Source organism: Psittacula echo (genome assembly GCF_963264785.1).
Source record: "Psittacula echo genome assembly, chromosome: 2".
Lineage (NCBI taxonomy): Eukaryota > Metazoa > Chordata > Aves > Psittaciformes > Psittacidae > Psittacula > Psittacula echo.
Window position 1 is genome coordinate 39,725,782 of NC_137737.1, and position 18,944 is coordinate 39,744,725.

General features: G+C 35.5%; 1 protein-coding gene across 1 annotated transcript in view; it reads left to right on the plus strand.

Moving 5' to 3' along the window:
- MALRD1 (MAM and LDL receptor class A domain containing 1) overlaps positions 1-18,944 on the plus strand; it is a gene marked incomplete at both ends in the record, with an annotated part of 263,139 nt that overhangs the window by 146,723 nt on the left and 97,472 nt on the right. The gene's annotated exons all lie outside the window — the stretch shown is intronic.

The window sequence follows — 18,944 nt, forward strand, 5'->3', positions numbered from 1 at the left end:
TTACTCAAAAGTGTATCTTGTAGCACTCAGATGTTTTATTTAAGAGCATTTTAGGATTACTTAATTTTGATTCCAAACTTAATTTTAACTTGCAAACAAACTGATGGAAAATAAATAGCAGCTGCATTAGATATGTGTGAGTAGTTTGCACTTAAATTATCCCTGTTGATTGCATACAGTAATTATCACATTAAGTATGTTGCAGCATGGACAGTTGCATTAAAAACAGAAAAATAATTATCTTTCATTTTATTACATAAAGTGAAATTAAGAATGCACATTCAAATACTTCTGTTAAACAGGAGACAAAAAGTGAAATAAAAGAAAATAAACAAACCACACCACCTAAAATTAGTTTCAAAGAGACATTTATTCCCTGTTGAGATGTCGTCTCTGAAAGGTTCAAGTCCAGTAGTTCTTAATTATCCTTGATTATTTTTGCTACCCTTAGGATGGACAAACGGGTTAATTTTTTTAATTATTTTTTACAAAATTGCCCTGAGAAGAGTTTTACTAGATAGTTATCCCTGTTGATAAGAGCCTGTAAAGATTCTTTTTTTCTGTACTATCACAGTTCTAGTATTTGAAATATAATGTGCAAATATATAACTTTCATGTAATGTTCTGGATCACAGTTACAAACATTTCCTTTCTCTAGTTTTGGGGAATAATCAATAATCTTTGTTTTTTTCTTTCTTTCATACTTATTAGAGTGAAACATTGCCCTCTTCTTATTTTCACTTAATTTTACCATCCTAATAAATCTTTTAGATGTTCTTTTTAAGTTATTTTAAATCTTTCTTTCCAGGGATCTTGAGTAACAGCTTCTTCTGCTTCTCTTTTTTTTTTTTTTTTTTTTTAATAAAGGAAAATATTCTACATGGACGTAGGAAAAATTATGCTGATCATTGCATCCAAGATTGTTTTGCAGATCAGCCTAGTTTACTCATTATGTTGCTTATAAGGATTCATAAGTCAATGTTACAATTAGAGTTTCTATTTAGCAGTGTCTGTATGAATAAAATCTAATTAAAGAACATATAGGCATGGTAAGTCATACTGAAGCTTCTCCTTCTAGTTCAAACTGCAATACCATTGTATTTCCATGCAGTTTGAATATCTCCTGATTTAAAGTTAAATTAATGCCAGTGAAAGAAGATCAGTAGATTGTGAATAGCTGAAAATACAAGGAAGAGATGACCTGGGAAGGAATTTACTATCTCAAGGAATTTACAGCTGAGCAAGATGCCTCTAGCTAAAGTTATCACATCCATTAAAAGTTGTACTGAGAGTGAATTCTGTACATACCAGTAGCACAGTAATGAATAATAGGATGAGAAATACTGTATGGAGGCAGAATGAGGGAGACATTTCTCATCCTCCTGAATATCACACTAGAAGAAAATCGGTAAAATCAAAAAGCCTTTTTTTTTTTTTTTTTTAAATGTCATAGTTCATGGTATGTATAAGTGTCTTCTCTTAACATTTGCATTGCTTGTCCATTTACAGAAAGTTTAAGAATATTGTCTATCATACTACTAAAGTAGATGATGATAAAACTAATAAAACTGCAGGATCATAAAAGGGATAATATAGCCAAGCATGGACTTTCATGTTAGTGTTTGCAGTTAGAGAAAACCAAATAATTTTCTAAAGGAATTTCTCTGCAGTTATTGTTGGGGTTTGGTTGTTTTGTCATTGTTGGTTTTTTTTGGGGGGAGAGGGGGCAGGGCAGGGGGTTTGGTGGGTTTTTTTTGTTTATTTTTGGTGGGGTTTTTTTTTGTTTGTTTGTTTGCTTCCTGAAGTTGTACTATATATTCCTCTTATAAACCCTAAACTTTTTTGTATGTGATATAATATTTCAATCAAAATGATGGGCCATTGAACTAGCTGCAAAACATTAGGTATTCTTCAGCCCCCTCAACATTTATCCAAATGAAAGATGTCAACATTACAGCTATTTGTAGGGGCTGCACTATCCAGCTCACCATCCACCCAAATTGAAATTAGAAAGTGTTTAATAGCAGTGCAGAAACTCACGGGGTGAACAGAATATTACCAGAATAGATTTGGATATAACTAGTTAAAACTTTGCTACTGCAGTGACATATTGAGATATTTCTAATCTTCTCTATGGCAGTTTTAATATAATACAATCCGCTGTAGGAGATATTCTGAAGCCAAAGTGCAGCATAGCTACTATTTCTGTTTCAGTGATGATGGTGGGGTTCCTCCTCGGCACTCAATTTTATGAGTCAGAAGAAACGGTGTTATTTTTAAACATGCTTCTAAAGAGGCAAGCAAGAATTCTTGGGTGAAAGGAATGATACATTTATTGTTTCCTACTGCTGTTTACTTTCTGACATAAAAAAGAAGCAAATCTTAGGTATCAGTGGGAAAGGAGCAACAATCACAGGATTAAAAACTTTTGTTGAAGATAATTTTTGTGGGATCTGTGTTAATTACCTTGCACGTAGACACTGTCATTAAAAAGATAATTTAGGATTTAATACAGTGGGGGCTTTTTCAAGGTTCTGAAACAAGCCTCTAAAAATAAATGTGTAGATGTATAAAGAAGATGAAATCTGCCATTAGTAACTGTTTCTGCTGACTGTGGCAAGGCCAATACACACATGATCTCATTAGGAAGTTCCAGTGGCCCTTACTCAGGCATTTAATTAATTCTATCCAGTTACAAATGAGAAAAGACATAATGATATTCAGGAGGACAAGTCCTGACTAGTTCATCGCAAGCAAAGCAGGGCCCTGTTGATACTGCTGCAGTGACAGACTAATCTGACCAGGGCGAAAGGCAGCTGTAGCCAGCAGTCCACGTCCTCCAGCTGCTCAGGGCTGATGTAGCACAGGCGCTGTTACCTGACTGCTGCAGCTTCTCAGCAAAAGCTGGAAGCTGTCACAGTTCCCTGATATTATTGTTGTTTTTAGCTAGTCTAAGGTAGAGAGGCTACTGCTGTAGAAATGTATAGCTTACTAGGTGCCACAGCTCATGTATAGATGGCCTATGGTGGTTTTTGTAATTCCCTGGTTATTTTTAGAGGGGCAGCCTACTGACCCCGGCTGTTAACGGGAAAACCTGCAGTGGAGATGCTGCAGATGCCAGCTGGTATCTTCTGGACATTTGTATTTCTGGGGATGAGTAATTGAAAATGAATTTTTTACAAATCAATATCATTGACCCTACTTCTATGGAAGTCACTTGAGAATAATGTCTGAGAAAACAACTTACTCTCTACTTCACAGCTTAAAATAGACTGTGTATTTCTACCTTGATTCTTCCCACTGGCTGCATGAAAAAAAATCAACTCCTCACATTAATGCAGAAGTTACAGATTTCATTAGGTTCAGGTAGACTCAAAGCAGATTATCTGGCCTGCATGCAGCTAGAGGAAGAAATTAAATTTTCAAAGATTTGCTCGAATGTTTTACTTGAGAGTGTAAAGTACTGAAGCATGCAAAGCATGCTCCAATCAGTGTAGAAAACATATAGATTTTTCACTTGCCCTCTTATAACATAATAATTTCTTTTAGAGAAGTCCTTTAAATCTAATGCAGAAGTGTAAAGTTTCTAGTATTTGTATAGAGGTGAAGTACATATATAACTACACCTTGCTATATGTTCAATAGCTTACTTTTTTTTTTTTTTTGGCCTTTGTATTCTAGTATTTTTTTATTTATTTATTTCAGATAGTTTTCTTTTATTAAATCCAGCAAAATACACTTCCAGAAGAATTTGGTTCCACATAGCACCACAGGGGTAATGGCCTTTATTTAATGGGTATGAATGGCTCTCAAAAAGGACACAGTTTTAAACTCTTTACTCCCATTGTTTACCTGTAAATTGTTATTAAAAGTTATATTTGACTCAGTGAAATGTCTGATCTGAGTAATGATTGAGAGTAAGGGGTTATTACTTTAGTCTCAGCTGCTTTAAAGGAAATTAGTGGTGATACTGTGAGCTTCAGTTTAACTTGTCAAAAAAGAAAGGAAGATTAACTTTTGTGGCAGCTTTAGTTCCCAGAACAAGATATTTCTTTATTTATCTGCTGAACTGAATACAGAATCTGAAAAAGCACTTTCTGCTTGCTTAGGCATTGTTCAGACAGGGTTGTTGTAGGTCTGATTTTGACTGCGTGACATAAGCATATCTCCAAGTAAATTGAGACTGAGACAACGATCAAATAGAAATAAGTCAGTTTTCAGTGGAAACATCATTTTTCAAAAAATGTTTACATGGGAGGGACAAAACTGTGGATAAGGGAGGACAGCATTCAGTGCATTCATTTTCTCAGATGAGTATATTAGGTAGTTCAGTCTTCTTAACTGTAAATTATTAGAAGCATATAATTCATTATTCTTGTACTGCAACTGGATTAAGCATTCATTACAAAGAATTGGTGAGCTGGAATAATACATTTGGATGTGTTTTGAAGGAAAAAAAGGAAGTATTTTTAAAAAGGGGTAAAGAGTCTCCCTTGTGTTTTGGAATCTCGCTCTTGAAAACAAGAGGTTTGTCATAGGATTTGTAATTTAAAATCATCGCATTTCTAGAACCCAGGACACATGTATAAGAAATTGTTTGCATGAAAATTATTAAGCATTTCTTTGTTTAAATTCTCTTAAAACTTGACCTTTTTCTCCCTTAGGAGACAAGGACAGAGTAATAAAGGATTAGTGTGACTAACGGCATGTCTCTGTCAGGCAGGGCAGTGCTTGGTCAGAAAACTGATCAGGCTGACAGGTTTAAACAACACAATGCATATCGAGTTGTCAGAGCAACACAATAATATCCTGTAACATCACATCTGGAATCAGAAGCTCTGCTTCTAAGGGCTAATACCACTATCCCGTTTTCTATCCCATCCTGACATCATGTTGTGCAATGTGACATAGATGAAAAATGCACTTTCAGTTTCCTCCACACTGCACAGTTCTTCAGTGTTGTTCCACTGAACTCATTTCCCTAATCAGAGATCTCTGGAAGTGATTTACTTTATTAAGTTGTCAGCTGATAATCTCACAGGGTGATGGTGGTTACATTGCTGCTTTTTAGCATATGAGACTGAAGAATCTCTGGGATCTTTGCAGGTCAGACTTCTTTTGCTCTTCTAACTCTTTTCAGGGCAGACACTCAAGAGGGAAAGTTGTGATTTAACTCTCAGGGCAGAGCTCTTTTAAGGATCATACAGCTGCTGTTTAATGATTTTTCCTGAAAAAACAGAGATCAAAATCATGTCTTTTTTACATGACAGCTGTGAAAAAGACATATTTTTATGAAGACAAGAAGACTTTGTCTAAGTGGTAAAGGTATAGCCTTGAGCTTTGAGCATTTTTATTAGTTTTTCATATCTCTTCTTCAAAATAGGTAAACTTTGAATTTAAATTCTAAAATTAGAATTAATTTTAATTGATGTATTTTTTCTTAAAAGAAAAATAAGTAATGAAACATGTAGCCTGGTGCCTGTTGATGTCTTTTAGACAGTGTATAGCATTGATCAGACCTGAAATCCCAATTTTCCTGATCAACAGTTCCACTTGAAAAAAAAAACACTGAACATTTTTAGGAGTTCTATTTAAGTTCAGAAAAGGTGGAAGATCTTTCTTTTTTCATTTTTCCTTTCTCTTCCTTTTTACAAACCAAGGCCCCTTGGTCTTCCTTGGAGAAAAGTATCTCCCCTTTGTCAAACACAGACTGAACAGAACAGGTGTTATACTAGCAAAACTGCAGCAAGTACTGATGTAGCACTAGTGCTCAGTGTGGAACATTACTTTGTTTCCAGTTTTATAGTTCTTTAATGCAACTTTTATTTTTAATTCACAGTCCTTTTTTAGTGTGTAGGAGATGTTCTAGTTTCTGGTAGTCTTTGATCTTTGCTAGGCTTGCGGTATCAAGCTGTAGTGTGCTTAAAATTACTTTGATGAATCTATAAAGAGTCTTAACATGAAGAGTCTATTTTTTATGCTTCCAGAATTTTTTTCAGTTTTTGGCCTTCAGCTTTGAATCCACAGTGGCTTCAGGAAAAAAGAAAAAAAAAAAAAAAAAAAAGAAAAGAAAAAGCAATGCAGTTGTGTTTCTATATTTGCTGTAATTTCACAAAGGTGGAAGTACCTGGTTCTAATTCATTTCATGCAAGAGTCAGACTAGGTATTTTTTAGTATCTATATTTATGACTGTAATCATCTGTACGTGTATTTTTTGTAGATTGACTCCACTGCATTACATAATGGTGAATTAAATGAAAGATGAAAGGCTGTTCTAAGTAGAATTGTCTTATAATCGCAGGCACTGACATCCAGCTTGGTGGTAGAGAGCAGTTATCATTTGCAGCAGATACTGATAGTGTCAATGTAATGGAATCTTTGAAAGACTTCATTTTCTTCCCACTATCTTACTTACCATGGAGACAAGCCTTTCCATAACCTGGCAACTTTATGTTGCTTGCCTACAGGAAAGTTTAGCTGCCCCTAGCACTTCCCACCTTGCCTCATTCTTTTGCAACTTGTTCGTGCCAGTTTTGCTAGGCCATATCTGGAAAATTAGAAAAAACCCAAGGAACTCATATAAGGAATTTTAACACTACTCTGAAGACTGAAGAAACCATACTAATGTGATTTTTTGTTTGAATTAATTAAGTAAAGACAGATTATACTGTAATAACACTAAAATCAGGAATTAGAAAGACCATTTTTATTAAGTCCCTGGAATATGTGGGTGTAACTGTGTAGTCTGCAAAGCATATTTGATTTTGCCTTCAGCAGGAGCACTAAAAGAAGGAAATGAACATTAAAAATTTAAAAATTGTATATTTTTTTTCTCCTACATCTCAGATTATTTGAGGCTTTTAATCTATTTGTGATATTAATTTCCTTGTAGCTCTAGGAGTTTTAGATGACATGGAAAATATTCAAAGGCTAACACGAGTGGAAAAAAAAACACTTACCTTTGTTATAAGTATGGATCTTACAGAATTAGCAAACAAGGAGAATTACTTAATCTTTAGCTGTAATGCTGGTCTCCAATGTGGGCCAGGAATAACTGGGTGTGGTCAAAATATGAGGATTGTATTAGAGGAATTGAGGTCTTACTTTCTAAATGAGTAGGGACAACAGAAAAAGCCCTCAAACTACCAGACAAACAAAAATGAGGGCTATGGAAAGGAATTAACAACTAATGAAAATCCTCCCTGACTGACTAGATGCACATTTTTAACCTTACACTTTACCTTAGTCAATAGTATAGTCTAAGTCAATATGTATAACTTGATGAAATTCAACAAGGGCAAGTGTAGAGTCTTGCATCTGGGGAGGAACAACCCCATGTACTAGTACAGGTTGGGGGCTGACCTGCTGGAAAGTAGTGAAGGGGAAAGGGACCTGGGGGTCCTGGTGGATAGGAGGATGACCATGAGCCAGCAATGTGCCCTTGTGGCCAAGAAGGCCAATGGCATCCTAGCGTGCATTAGAAAGGGTGTGGTTAGTAGGTCAAGAGAGGTTCTCCTCCCCCTCTACTCAGCCTTGGTGAGGCCGCATCTGGAATATTGTGTCCAGTTCTGGGCCCCTCAGTTCAAGAAGGACAGGGACCTGCTGGAGAGAGTCCAGCGCAGGGCAACTAAGATAATTAAGGGAGTGGAGCATCTCCCTTATGAGGAAAGGCTGAGGGAGCTGGGTCTCTCTAGCTTGGAGAAGAGGAGACTGAGGGGTGACCTCATCAATGTTTACAAATATGTAAAGGGTGAGTGTCAGGATGATGGAGCTAGGCTTTTCTCAGTGATGTCCAGTGATAGGACAAGGGGCAATGGGTGTAAACTGGAGCATAGGAGGTTCCATGTGAACATCAGGAAAAGCTTCTTCACTGTGAGAGTGACAGAGCACTGGAACAGGTTGCCCAGGGCGGTTGTGGAGTCTCCTATGTTGGAGATATTCAAGGCCCGGCTGAACAAGTTCCTGTGTGATGTACTCTAGGTTACCCTGCTCTTGCAGGGGGGTTGCACTAGATGATCTTTTGAGATCCCTTCCAACCCTCGGGATTCTGGGATTCTGTGATCTGAAATTTAATCTCTGTACAAATTTCAGTCTCCTCCTTCCAAGTTGTAAGATTTGTTGTACAGAGAAATGAAGTGTTTCTTCAGGTAAGATTTAAAATCTCGTTACAATAATGATGCAGTAGCCATTCTAAAAAGATCAGCTGTTTTGAAAAGACCAACTTTAAAGAGGCAAATTTTTCAACTTGAAAATAAAATTTTACTGTGTATAGCTGAAGAACCTGAATAGTCTTACAAATAATATCCAGATAAAGTGTGGTGATATGAGAAAGAAAGGTACAGGAGACCATGTAGCAAGACGAAAGAAAGATACAGGAGACCATGTAGCAAGACAAAAGAAAGCACATCAGGATAAATGATACTAAAATACCTTAAAGCATTCCATCTAGTTCATGCGTTCTGAGTATGCCAGTCTAATGGCTACATATCTTACAGTCGCATGTATAGGATGCTATTGCTATAAAAATTTCTTGGACTTCATCTTAAAATATCCCTTTCAATACAGATATGATCAGACTGAATTTCTGCTGTAGGACGGGTGGAGAAGGTGTGTTCTTCCATAAATCTCTTAGAGTTCTCTTATTTTCAGTTGTTTTGTCATTCAGTGGTTATATTTTTCCTTTGATTCACCTTTTTTATTGTTGCAACATTTCCTTCATTCAGGTAAAAAGATTTATATTCTTCTGATAATTAGCTCTGTGCCTATTGGCTGTAGGGAATAAATCCATTTAAATAAATACAGACAGAATTTCTGCACTGTCTGCAACATGTAGAAAAAAACTGAAGGAATGGAAATGAGGAATTGAGGTTACCGCAACAACTGAAACTATAAACAAGAACTGAATTATGTAAAAGTTGCTGCACTGGGAAGAAATGGAAGAATATCTGAGGGAATTTCATTGGAAAGGGAAAAGATAATGGGAGAGAAAAAATGTCTACCTTAGTTTTATTTATATTTGTTTGACATGTCATTGAAATTTTGAAGACAATTTTGAAAGTTATTGCAAATTCTCTTTTACGTACTTGGAAGTGTGGCTGGTGCTTGCTCTCATGCTTGTTTTCAGACCTATCAATTTGCTTTTACGTAGGCAAATTATATTGCCACAGGAAAGGCATCTTAGCAAGAAATCTTTGCATTGTCTCCAGCATGCAGATTTTTTTTCCTAAGAAATGTTAAGATTGTAGGACCTGCTGTTAAATTGTAATTTGTCCCAGTGTGGGTGGGATTCCTGTTATTTAAATTTATAAATATCTCCAGTGCATATAGACATCAGCCACTGCGACAGACACCCTAGCTTTTCTTTGTTAGTGGTGGAATTTTACTCACTGTGTCAAAAGGAGTCTTGAGTCTGACTTATCTCACTCTCAAGTAAGCATCTATGAAGATAGGTGGCTATTTGTTTCCATATAGCTTCCTGTAGACATGTAACTGTATAGTGACATTCAGTAAGCAACACTGGATAGATTCAGGAATGTTACTGGAGAAATATTTGAAATTTGGATATTTCAGCAAATATTTTTTGTTACATAAATATTTCATATCTATGCTGGCACTGCAAACACCAATATCTCATGAATCTGTTTACAAACTTTTGTTTTCTATACTTCTACCATACTGTATATATTTATATTTATGACTTTATATGTTCTTAAACATATAAGGTGATAGCTACTGGAGAGAGAAGTAGGGAAAGAGAGTGAATCTTACTGAAGTGTTTAATATCACCAGATCTGTCAGTTACGAGAGCCCTTAATTTGTAGAGAATATATTTCATAGTTACAGATTGAAAATTTAAATCAGATATCTGGCTCCTTGGCATTCTCTAAGAAATAAATAGTTGTATCCCTCAGATATTATAGAGTAAGGACTTGAACGTTCCTCTAAAAGATGTCTCTTTCCTCAGGATCAATTCAGTGAAGCTTAAAAAAACTTAATCAGGCTATGACGATGTAAAGAGCTTATTCTTTTTTTTCAGCTTTAGTGTTTTGAATCCCCTGAGCCTGTCCAGTTCATCTAATATCCCAGAGGGAGGATCTATTCTGTATTTCTACAAGTCCAAAGGTTTCAATTCAATTGAAAAGTATATTCTAATAGAATACAAATAGGCTGTAAAAGTAAATGTCACAAAGAAGTGTAGTTATATCTCAGTGAACCTCCTACTACATCAAAGTAGGGATGACACCTGACTGACAGTAATCACTTTCTTATATATCTAAAAAAGCATAAGATACTCTTTGACAATTAGTACAGAATATTCATGCTAATCCTTGTCCTGCAGACTTGTCACTTCATGGAAGTGACAGATGAAATATGTAGTAAAACCTGGGAAGATTTGTCATTGTACAAGAATTAAGAATTACTATTGCTAGACTTAAGAATTATTACTGGTCATACTGCCCTGTAAGAATCTTCCTTTTTTAAAAGAAATAATAACATGTTAATTTATAGGAGATATATGCATTTATTTTCCTTTTTTTCCCCAAATTTTTATTTTTTCCCTCAGCAGAATCTATATAAAAATATATTTTCTCACTCCTTACATTCAGTTTTATCTACAAAATCAAGGTGGTATTAGAAGTGAATTGCTAAATTGTAATATTGGTTAAAACAAACAAAATCTCTGAAAATTTCCAGATGTTTTGTTTTGACAAATTGGCTTTGCTTTGGGGGCTTTTATTTTTCAAGGCAGATGTGATGATAATGCATTAACTCTTCATGATCAAATCTTCACATTTTGAAGAGCTGGGAAGACTTTCACACAGACTGATTCCATAATTCTCACCTCATGGAACTGATTTTGTAAACACTATAACACTGTGAATAGTAAAATGCTTCTGACCTTGTCCACTAACCATCAAAGTTATAGAGAAGGCGAGTTAGTCCCACTAGCACAGCTTCTGCCTGCCCACTCTGTCACTCAAACAGAACTTTATGTTTCACTAGAGTAAGGTCCCCCACTTGCAAGCAGCAGAGGGTTGTAACTGTTGTTCAGAGTTGTCTTAGAGTTTTTGTAACTGTGATTTTTTTCCCAAGCTTTGGCTTTCCAGAGACTTAAAGTTGCCTCAGTTCTAAGATGGGAACAATCTGAAGAGACCTGTAAAACATGATTGAAACAAAGGTGTGAGAAGTTTTAAGACAAAATGGAACTAAATTTCTTGAAATGTTAATGGTCTTAAAAACCAATTTTGACGTTTATTATCGCTCAGTCTTAGCAGTAGAACTGAAGGAATAAACATGAAATCCAAGCAATTACAACTATATCACTTAGGCTACTTAAAAACCAAAATCAAACAAAGGAGGATTATGCTAGGAAGTGAAAAAGAAATTTTTACATTTGAGGAGAAAGAAGGGCTAGGAGGGCTAAGAATGAAAACAAGATGCAGTAGTACAAGGTACTTAGTGAATCATCTTTTACAAGAGGAGTTGTTTTTTTTTTCTCTGTTCTAATTGGTAAGAATAACATACAGAATGTAAAAGTATTTTAAGAGCCTAAGCACGTAGAAATATATTTGATGGAAAGAGTATTATGGGAATATAGAAAGATGCAAACAAGAAAGGGATGATTTTGCCTGGTTATAAAGTAAAGATGTTTGTAATGAAATCTAGTAGATTTAGTAGTCATGACAAGATAAATCAAAGTTTTATAAGAGAAAAATTAAAAAAACCCCAATCAGTTATTCTTTCTTTCTCAATATATAAATCTTTCCCAAAATAAAAGGTTTTAAAGTATAACTTCGTCGTTGCTAATGAGCAACTTAATTGTCATGCCTTGAATTGTCTGCCTGCCTGAAACAAAATCCTGCCTCCAGATGAATTACCTGTTGCTTTTTATCAAACTGTTTTTGAAAACAGCTTTTCTCAACTCAGCGCTTAGAGCAATTAAGAACCAAGAGTCTTACCATTTAGCTACTAGAAATAGAGCAAGTGCTGGCACTTGTGACAGGGTGAGCTGTTAATGCTTTCTGATGCTCTGAAAGCATTCACTATGAGATTCCAGAATTCCAAAACTGCTCCAATTTAAAAAGGAGTTTTATTAGTGGTGTAAGTTTACTCATCAAATTTGTTCATTAGAATGGTACATTCCATGCTGAAATGCATATTCCTTCATTACCATGATGTTAATTTTGGAAATGAGAGTTGGGGAAAAGGTATTTTGAAGAGTGAAAATCATCTTAATGCTTTGCACAAAGGAGGAAATGAAAGGGATGGATGGATGAGCTTTGTCATTAACTCATATTATGAAAACCTGGTGAGACTAATATATGCAGACTGTCTAATAAAAACTTGAAGGCTGAAATATCAGTGTTTCATCTTGCTGTTTTCTTTCTTTCTGTAATGCACTGTGAAAATGCAATTATGTGATTTTGTAAGTTATCCTTAAAAGCAAAGCCAATTTTTCATGCATACTAATGTACTTAGCCAGTATACATTTTGCCTGAATCAAATAATGTCTTAAAGATACTACTTGATAGGTTTGATGTTTCTTTTTCAAGTGTTTTTATAGAAGGTAAAGACGTGCTAAATAGCGCTTCTGGTTTCTGTCAAAATATAACTGAAGAATTAGAAACTTAATGTATTCTCTACGGTGCTGAGAATCATGAATCTTTATTGAAGTCACTGGAACTTGAGTATTCTCATCATTTCAGCAGCATGTCCGTAAAGTAAAACTCACCCTGTTGCTTACTCATCATTAATATCTTTGTGGTTTTGGGACCATTATTTTGTAGATTGTCACAGTTCTGTTATCTGCTTTTTTGTTGTTGTTGTTTTTCTTCTGATATTTTTGCTACTTTGATTTGCTAAATATTTCAAATCCTGCAGCGCGTGCCCTCAGCATCCTTCAGTTTAGTGATGGAATGTGTAAATTTTGAGTTTAAAAATCTCTCCCTTCATATAAAAACAAATAAATTATTTTTGTCTCAGAGCTATTCCAAGTGGACTTAATAATTTTGGAATGATATGTTTAATGCGGAGCTTCAACATTCAGATAATTGGTATCAATTTTCTAAATGTAATGGTAATCCTAACCACAAGTCTCTGTGGATTGTTTAATAGGAGAGACAAATTTTCAAAGTAGTAGCTAAGGGCAGAATAGTAAATAACTACTGCTGTGCTCAGATTTACCTACATGATTAACATGCACAAATGTTTTATTTGGTTGGTTTGCATACACTTTCCAACCTTACACTTAACATGCAGAGTATCTGTCTTTCTCTAAAATAAAGTAGCTTGTCAAAGCTGAGATGAGTTAGTGTAGCTAGTGCTGTTATAAAGTGACGCCAAAATGTTTGTATTGAATATTTATCAGCTGGTGATTTACAGTGTGCCAGAGGACACACGTGCTCATTCATAACTCACATCTTTATGACCTTATTGTCTGCTTTTATTTTCTTTATGTCCCCATGAAGAAAGGAGAGAAGAGGGAAAAGAAGAAAAAAATGGGAAAGGAAAAGAAAGAAGAAAGGAAAGAAAAAGGGAACCTAAATTTCAAATCTTGGCTGAAAAAATCTTGACTTCAGTTCATTCTTTAACTCATTTAGATAATTTTAAGACTTTGCTACTCTATGTAGTTTTATCTGATGTAGAGGGTTTTTTTGCTTGAATGTTCTATGAGGTCAAACTCTACGGTTAAGTTACTGTTTTCAAATAATCTACATGACATTCTTTTAGAAAGAGAAAATCAGTGAGAAATGAAAAAAAGATAGAATCTCTGATGCTTTGAAAATAACTTTAGGTGAAGAAGACACAATAATCACATCGTTTTCTTTTAAGATAAGATTCTGCTAAACAGCATCTGTCTTCAGTTTTATTGCATTTTAATGTGCCTTTTTTTTTTTCTAGCTATGTTTGAAAGAGGTAATACTACGAATTGAGATCTTCAAAAAGAAGCAAGTATTCTGTGTACTGTGATGTTAATGTAGCAACCACCCAAATCTATAAGGAAAGGTGCTCAGAACCTTCTGAAATAGAACTCACTCTTAAGCAACGAAACCTAAATAAGTAGATAGATGATATTAGAAAAAATACTCACTGTTCTGTGATTTGCAGAAATATAGCTTCATAGAAAAGGACTTCAAAATATGGAAAAATGAAGAAAAGCTGTGATTTTACTTTCTTCCGTCTCTTGTTTCTTTGATGTTTACGTAAAAGTGCAGGCCTTTACTCCAGTCCTTGTTGAGTAAAAGGAGAAAACAGGGAAGGAACATACATCATGTGATACTTCATCTTTAAACTACTTGGCCAGCCATCAAAATGCTTTAATGATGATACTATGGCAAGGAAAGTAAAACTCCGTTAAAACCAGGTTGATTAGTTAACTTCATTTGCACATTATGAAAATACCCTTGATTCTAAACCAAGAAGAAATAGCCTGAAAATTTAACCGCCCTCCTGAAATACACTTGTAAAACAGAGGGATTACCATGCATCACAAACTATAGAAGTAAGCTGTGACAGTTAGTCACGTTACGTTTGTTCTATACTATCTGCTGGTGCTTTGCATAACACATATGCTGTTTTAAAAATTCTGGATGGTAACAGCTTGCCAGGAAGATACTGTTTTCAAAGGAATCTGAAAACAGAGGAGAAAAGCTTTTTCCTAATGGCATAAAAGAGTATGCAGAAAGAGTCTGACTCCTCTCAAAAGTCTGAAGATGCTGTAGAAAAAGAAGCCTTTTGATACAGTGAAACTTAAAAGTCTTTTTATCATATTGATAATAAGCAGTTAACAGTTTTTGATGAATCATTTGAAAATATTCTGTCTGATTAAAAAGCCCTCAAGTATATTTGAAGAGTCCAGAAATATTTAGCAAATGTTTTTATTGCCTCCATGCATTTGGTAAGCTCAGCTTCATTTCCTGTAGCTCTGCTGAATTACATATCAGATGCAAATGAACTAGGGAGATATTTTGAATAGAGCTCAGAACATGAATAGTAGGAGGGGTGTAGATCAAGAACAAAATCTGGGTTTCATTTCTGTTTCCCAGCAGACACAACAAGGCAGATTGTCTCATAGTGGAACCTTTTTAATTGCATCTGGAATACTTAATATATTCCTCTGACAGAGAGTATATTCATAAGAAGTTTCTTTCCACCATGCAATAATGGAAAAGTGCATAGTCCTTTTGCATGCTTTGAATTCAGTTCCTAATATTGTTTTGACTGTTAGAAATGTAGCCTTGAGAATAATGGTGGTTTCTGCTGCGTAGGAAAAATATTAAACTCAACCACAAAATAAAAGGGATTTTATGAAAGAAAGAAATTCATCCCTCTCCTTTATTCTTAGTATCCCCAGGTGAATTAATGAGAATATTGAGGCCAGTAAGGTATACTTTCTCCTTGAAGCACTCAAAAGAGAGGTTATAAGCACTTGAGATGGTTCTCCAGATGAAGACAATCATGAGAAATATTCTGAATTGCAATGTAATAAAATTTTTAAGAAATAATTCCCCTCAGACTATCAGAAAATAGATAAAAAAATCCTTTGAATATGAACAGAAATTTTCCTGTATGGCTAGGCATATAGATTGACAGATCTAAACAGTTTATGGTCTTATTAGAAGCAATTTTGCTATTTTCTGAGAGTGTTTATTGCTCAGCATGATAGTACAGTGGAAGACCAGGACCTATTACTACCAGTCAATGGAAAAATATGCCTTTTACTGTTAGGTCTTCCTTAATGATGGTTCATCATCTCAGCTTAACCTTCAACTATGCTCAACTCATAGAGTAACATGCAACAACTTTTCAGATACTTATATTAAAACTCTCTTTGACGTGTTTTTAGAGGTCTTAGTGTGTGGTTTGGGGAAGAAATGATATTTTGTCAGCTGATCTGTCAATAACATTGGACTTTTAGAATTTATCAGGTTGAGGATTATAAACTACAGACTTACAAAACAGGTTGTAAAAATTACATTCTGAGGAACTTTCCAGAGGTGTTGCTCAGCGGTAGTCTGCACTATAAGTAGTGGACTACACGCCATGAAGAAATAAGTCCAAAGTTGAAATACACATTATAAACTAGCAGGTGATCTTCTGTTGTAGACTGTGGTTCACTTGTCCTGTAAAGCTTATGGTTATGACCAACAAATAATCCTCTTTAACTGTTTTTGTCTGCAACAAGATTAGGTGATGATTAAGACTATTGAGACTCCTGGCTCCCTCCCTTCCCACTACTCTGGGATGGAACAAATGAGCTTATAGCAATCCGGACCTATAATGAGAATATGGATGGACATATGAGAATATGATGGACACTATTGATAAATTGGACTAAATTTTTCACGAGGTTAGCTTGTTTGATAACAAACCAACTTTTTGTCTATCAGGAGGTACAACTGGGAAGCATCATAGAATCATAGAATAGTTTGGATTGGAAAAGACTTTAAAGATCCTCTAATTCTAAACCCCCATCATAGGTAGGTACCCTTTCCACCAGACCAGGTTGCTCCAAGCCCCATGCAACCTGGCCTTAAACACTTCCAGGGATGAGGCACCCACAACTTCTTTGGGCAACATGTTTCAATGTCTCACCACCCTCATAGTAGACGATTTCATCTTAATACCTAATCTAAAGCTACCCTTTTTCAGTTTAAAGTTGTTCTGTCATTGTCCCACTCCACTGAGTGGTCCATTCATCAAATCCACTCTCCAGTTTAGAGACAACAATGTCATGCAGCTGTTTTATTTTTGATCTATGGAAACATTGGGACTATGCTGGATGATATGATTGTATTTGCATAGCGAAACTTCTGCTTCTTCATGTAACAATGTTCTGAACCTCTTTTCCTTCTAGGAATTTATAGTGGTTCCCTATGAATTTGCATAACAAAAACATCTGAGATCTCAAGAACAAGAATTATTATAATACTTGGAGGTTTTATTGATACTTCAGTGATGTGCTGTTGCCTTCTGAAATACTTGTATTGTAATTGAAGTACTGATAGGTATATACACATACCAAGATGGACTTTTGAAAGGACATGCTGATTCAAATTTGAAGCAGCTATTGGTCATGGCTGAGCCACAGAAGTAAATCCATGTCTTAATGCTGGCAAGAATTTTTTCTAGACTTCACTTGCAAAGGACGGAGAAATATTTAGAGAGTCTTTTTCCCAAAACTATCACACTGCTTAAGTAAAATACAGGCAATAAGAAGATGCAAATGAGAAACTAGATGATGACATGGTTTTAGGAATGTAAGATAGTGTGTGAGGAATCTGAACTGGAAGGAATGCCAAGGTAAATGTAATGAGACATAAGGAAGATAATAATGTGGCTTCGATACAAAAGTGTTGGTGTGAGCAAAAGAGAAACTGGGACTATGTACAATTAAGTGTAGCAAAGCAGGGTAGGAGCTTAAGTTACGATGCTTACAACGCAGAAGGGGACTGCCTGATTCTTTTTACTTTTTTTTTTCTTTTTTTTTTGGGAAAGGACCACCTGAAGCTAGACTTCTGCAGGTGACTGGAAAATGGGATTCTCACCCTAACCAACTCATAATCAACCCACACACACAGAGGCAGCTCTGATACTTTCCACCAAAGTCACAGATCTTAACTATCTTTTATCAGTCTGTTGGAGCATAGAGTTAGACTGGGCCTTTTGCCACCATCCCAGGTTGAAAAGCAATCTAGACAGTCAGTGTGACTATGTGCCAGTAGAAGAATTGCCTCATAAAAATAAAAAGGTGACATTGTGGCCTGCAGCCTCATGTATGCTGAGCATATTTCTTCTGATTGTCATATATAACTTTTACATAACTCTCATACATTAATACACATATATGAGAGTAAAAAAGGTCAAAGGATTTCTGGATATAATGGGCAAGTCAAAGCGCAGACTGTTGGGATTTCGGTTTGGGTTTTTTTTTTCCCTTAGGCCATAGTTTTGTTTGTTTTAGAAGCAAACACATTCCAAAGATATGAAAGAAATGCCAAAGCACCAGACAGATTAAATGGCTGGAGAATGCAGAAAACACAGAACAGTAATTCATGAAATGGAATCTGCAAAGCTTACAAATGCTGATCCTCTCATGCCAAGTATGTATTCAGAAGAATTGTAAGGCTCAAACCCCCTAGCCAAGCCAGCCTCGCTGTCTGAGCCTGAGGAGAGGAGGAGAGCCAAACTTGTCTCTCCCTTTCCCACCTCTTCCTTGGCTGTTTCATGCACACAGTGTGCAGGGCTTGTGTTTTTGAAGGGACTTTTCATTCTGGATTAGAACAGCCTTCATACATTTATGCAGGGCATAAGGCTGCTTTTTGTTTTGTTACATAGAACTGTAGCTGAGCAGGTGAAAAATCAGCCTTTCATGCCTTATGAAATGCTGCTGTTGTATAGGAACTGCTTCTGTTGAACCCAGACAGGAAAAAACTATGTCACTATCTTCTATGTTTTATTTGTATACTCACATTCAAAAATTTGTGAAGTGCAAGAAGGCTGCCGTTTCTGTTGTAAAGTTTATATCTGAAAATAATTCTTCCTGGCAAAAAGTATTTCAGTGTCTCACCATGGAAAAAAAATGTCACAGTTCCTGTAGCAGCATAAGATTTGATATTTTATGGCTGTGATACCACATACAAATTGATTGCTACAACATTTTTACATGGATATTTCTAAAGAAATATGTGAACGTTATTGTTGTTATTCACAGCATCTTTTACTCAAAATCAACATGATAAATGCAACATAGGTCTGAACAGAATGTCATGTAATAAAATATAACGCGAAATCATTCAAAATCAGGCTAATAGCAGATGTGAGGCTCATATTCTGGTTAACTGTGCTGCATTTAATGTTTCTAGATTTTGTCTAAATATTTATCTCTGTATATTTTAAGAAGCTCCACTGACTTCCATACATCCAAACCCAAATACATGTAA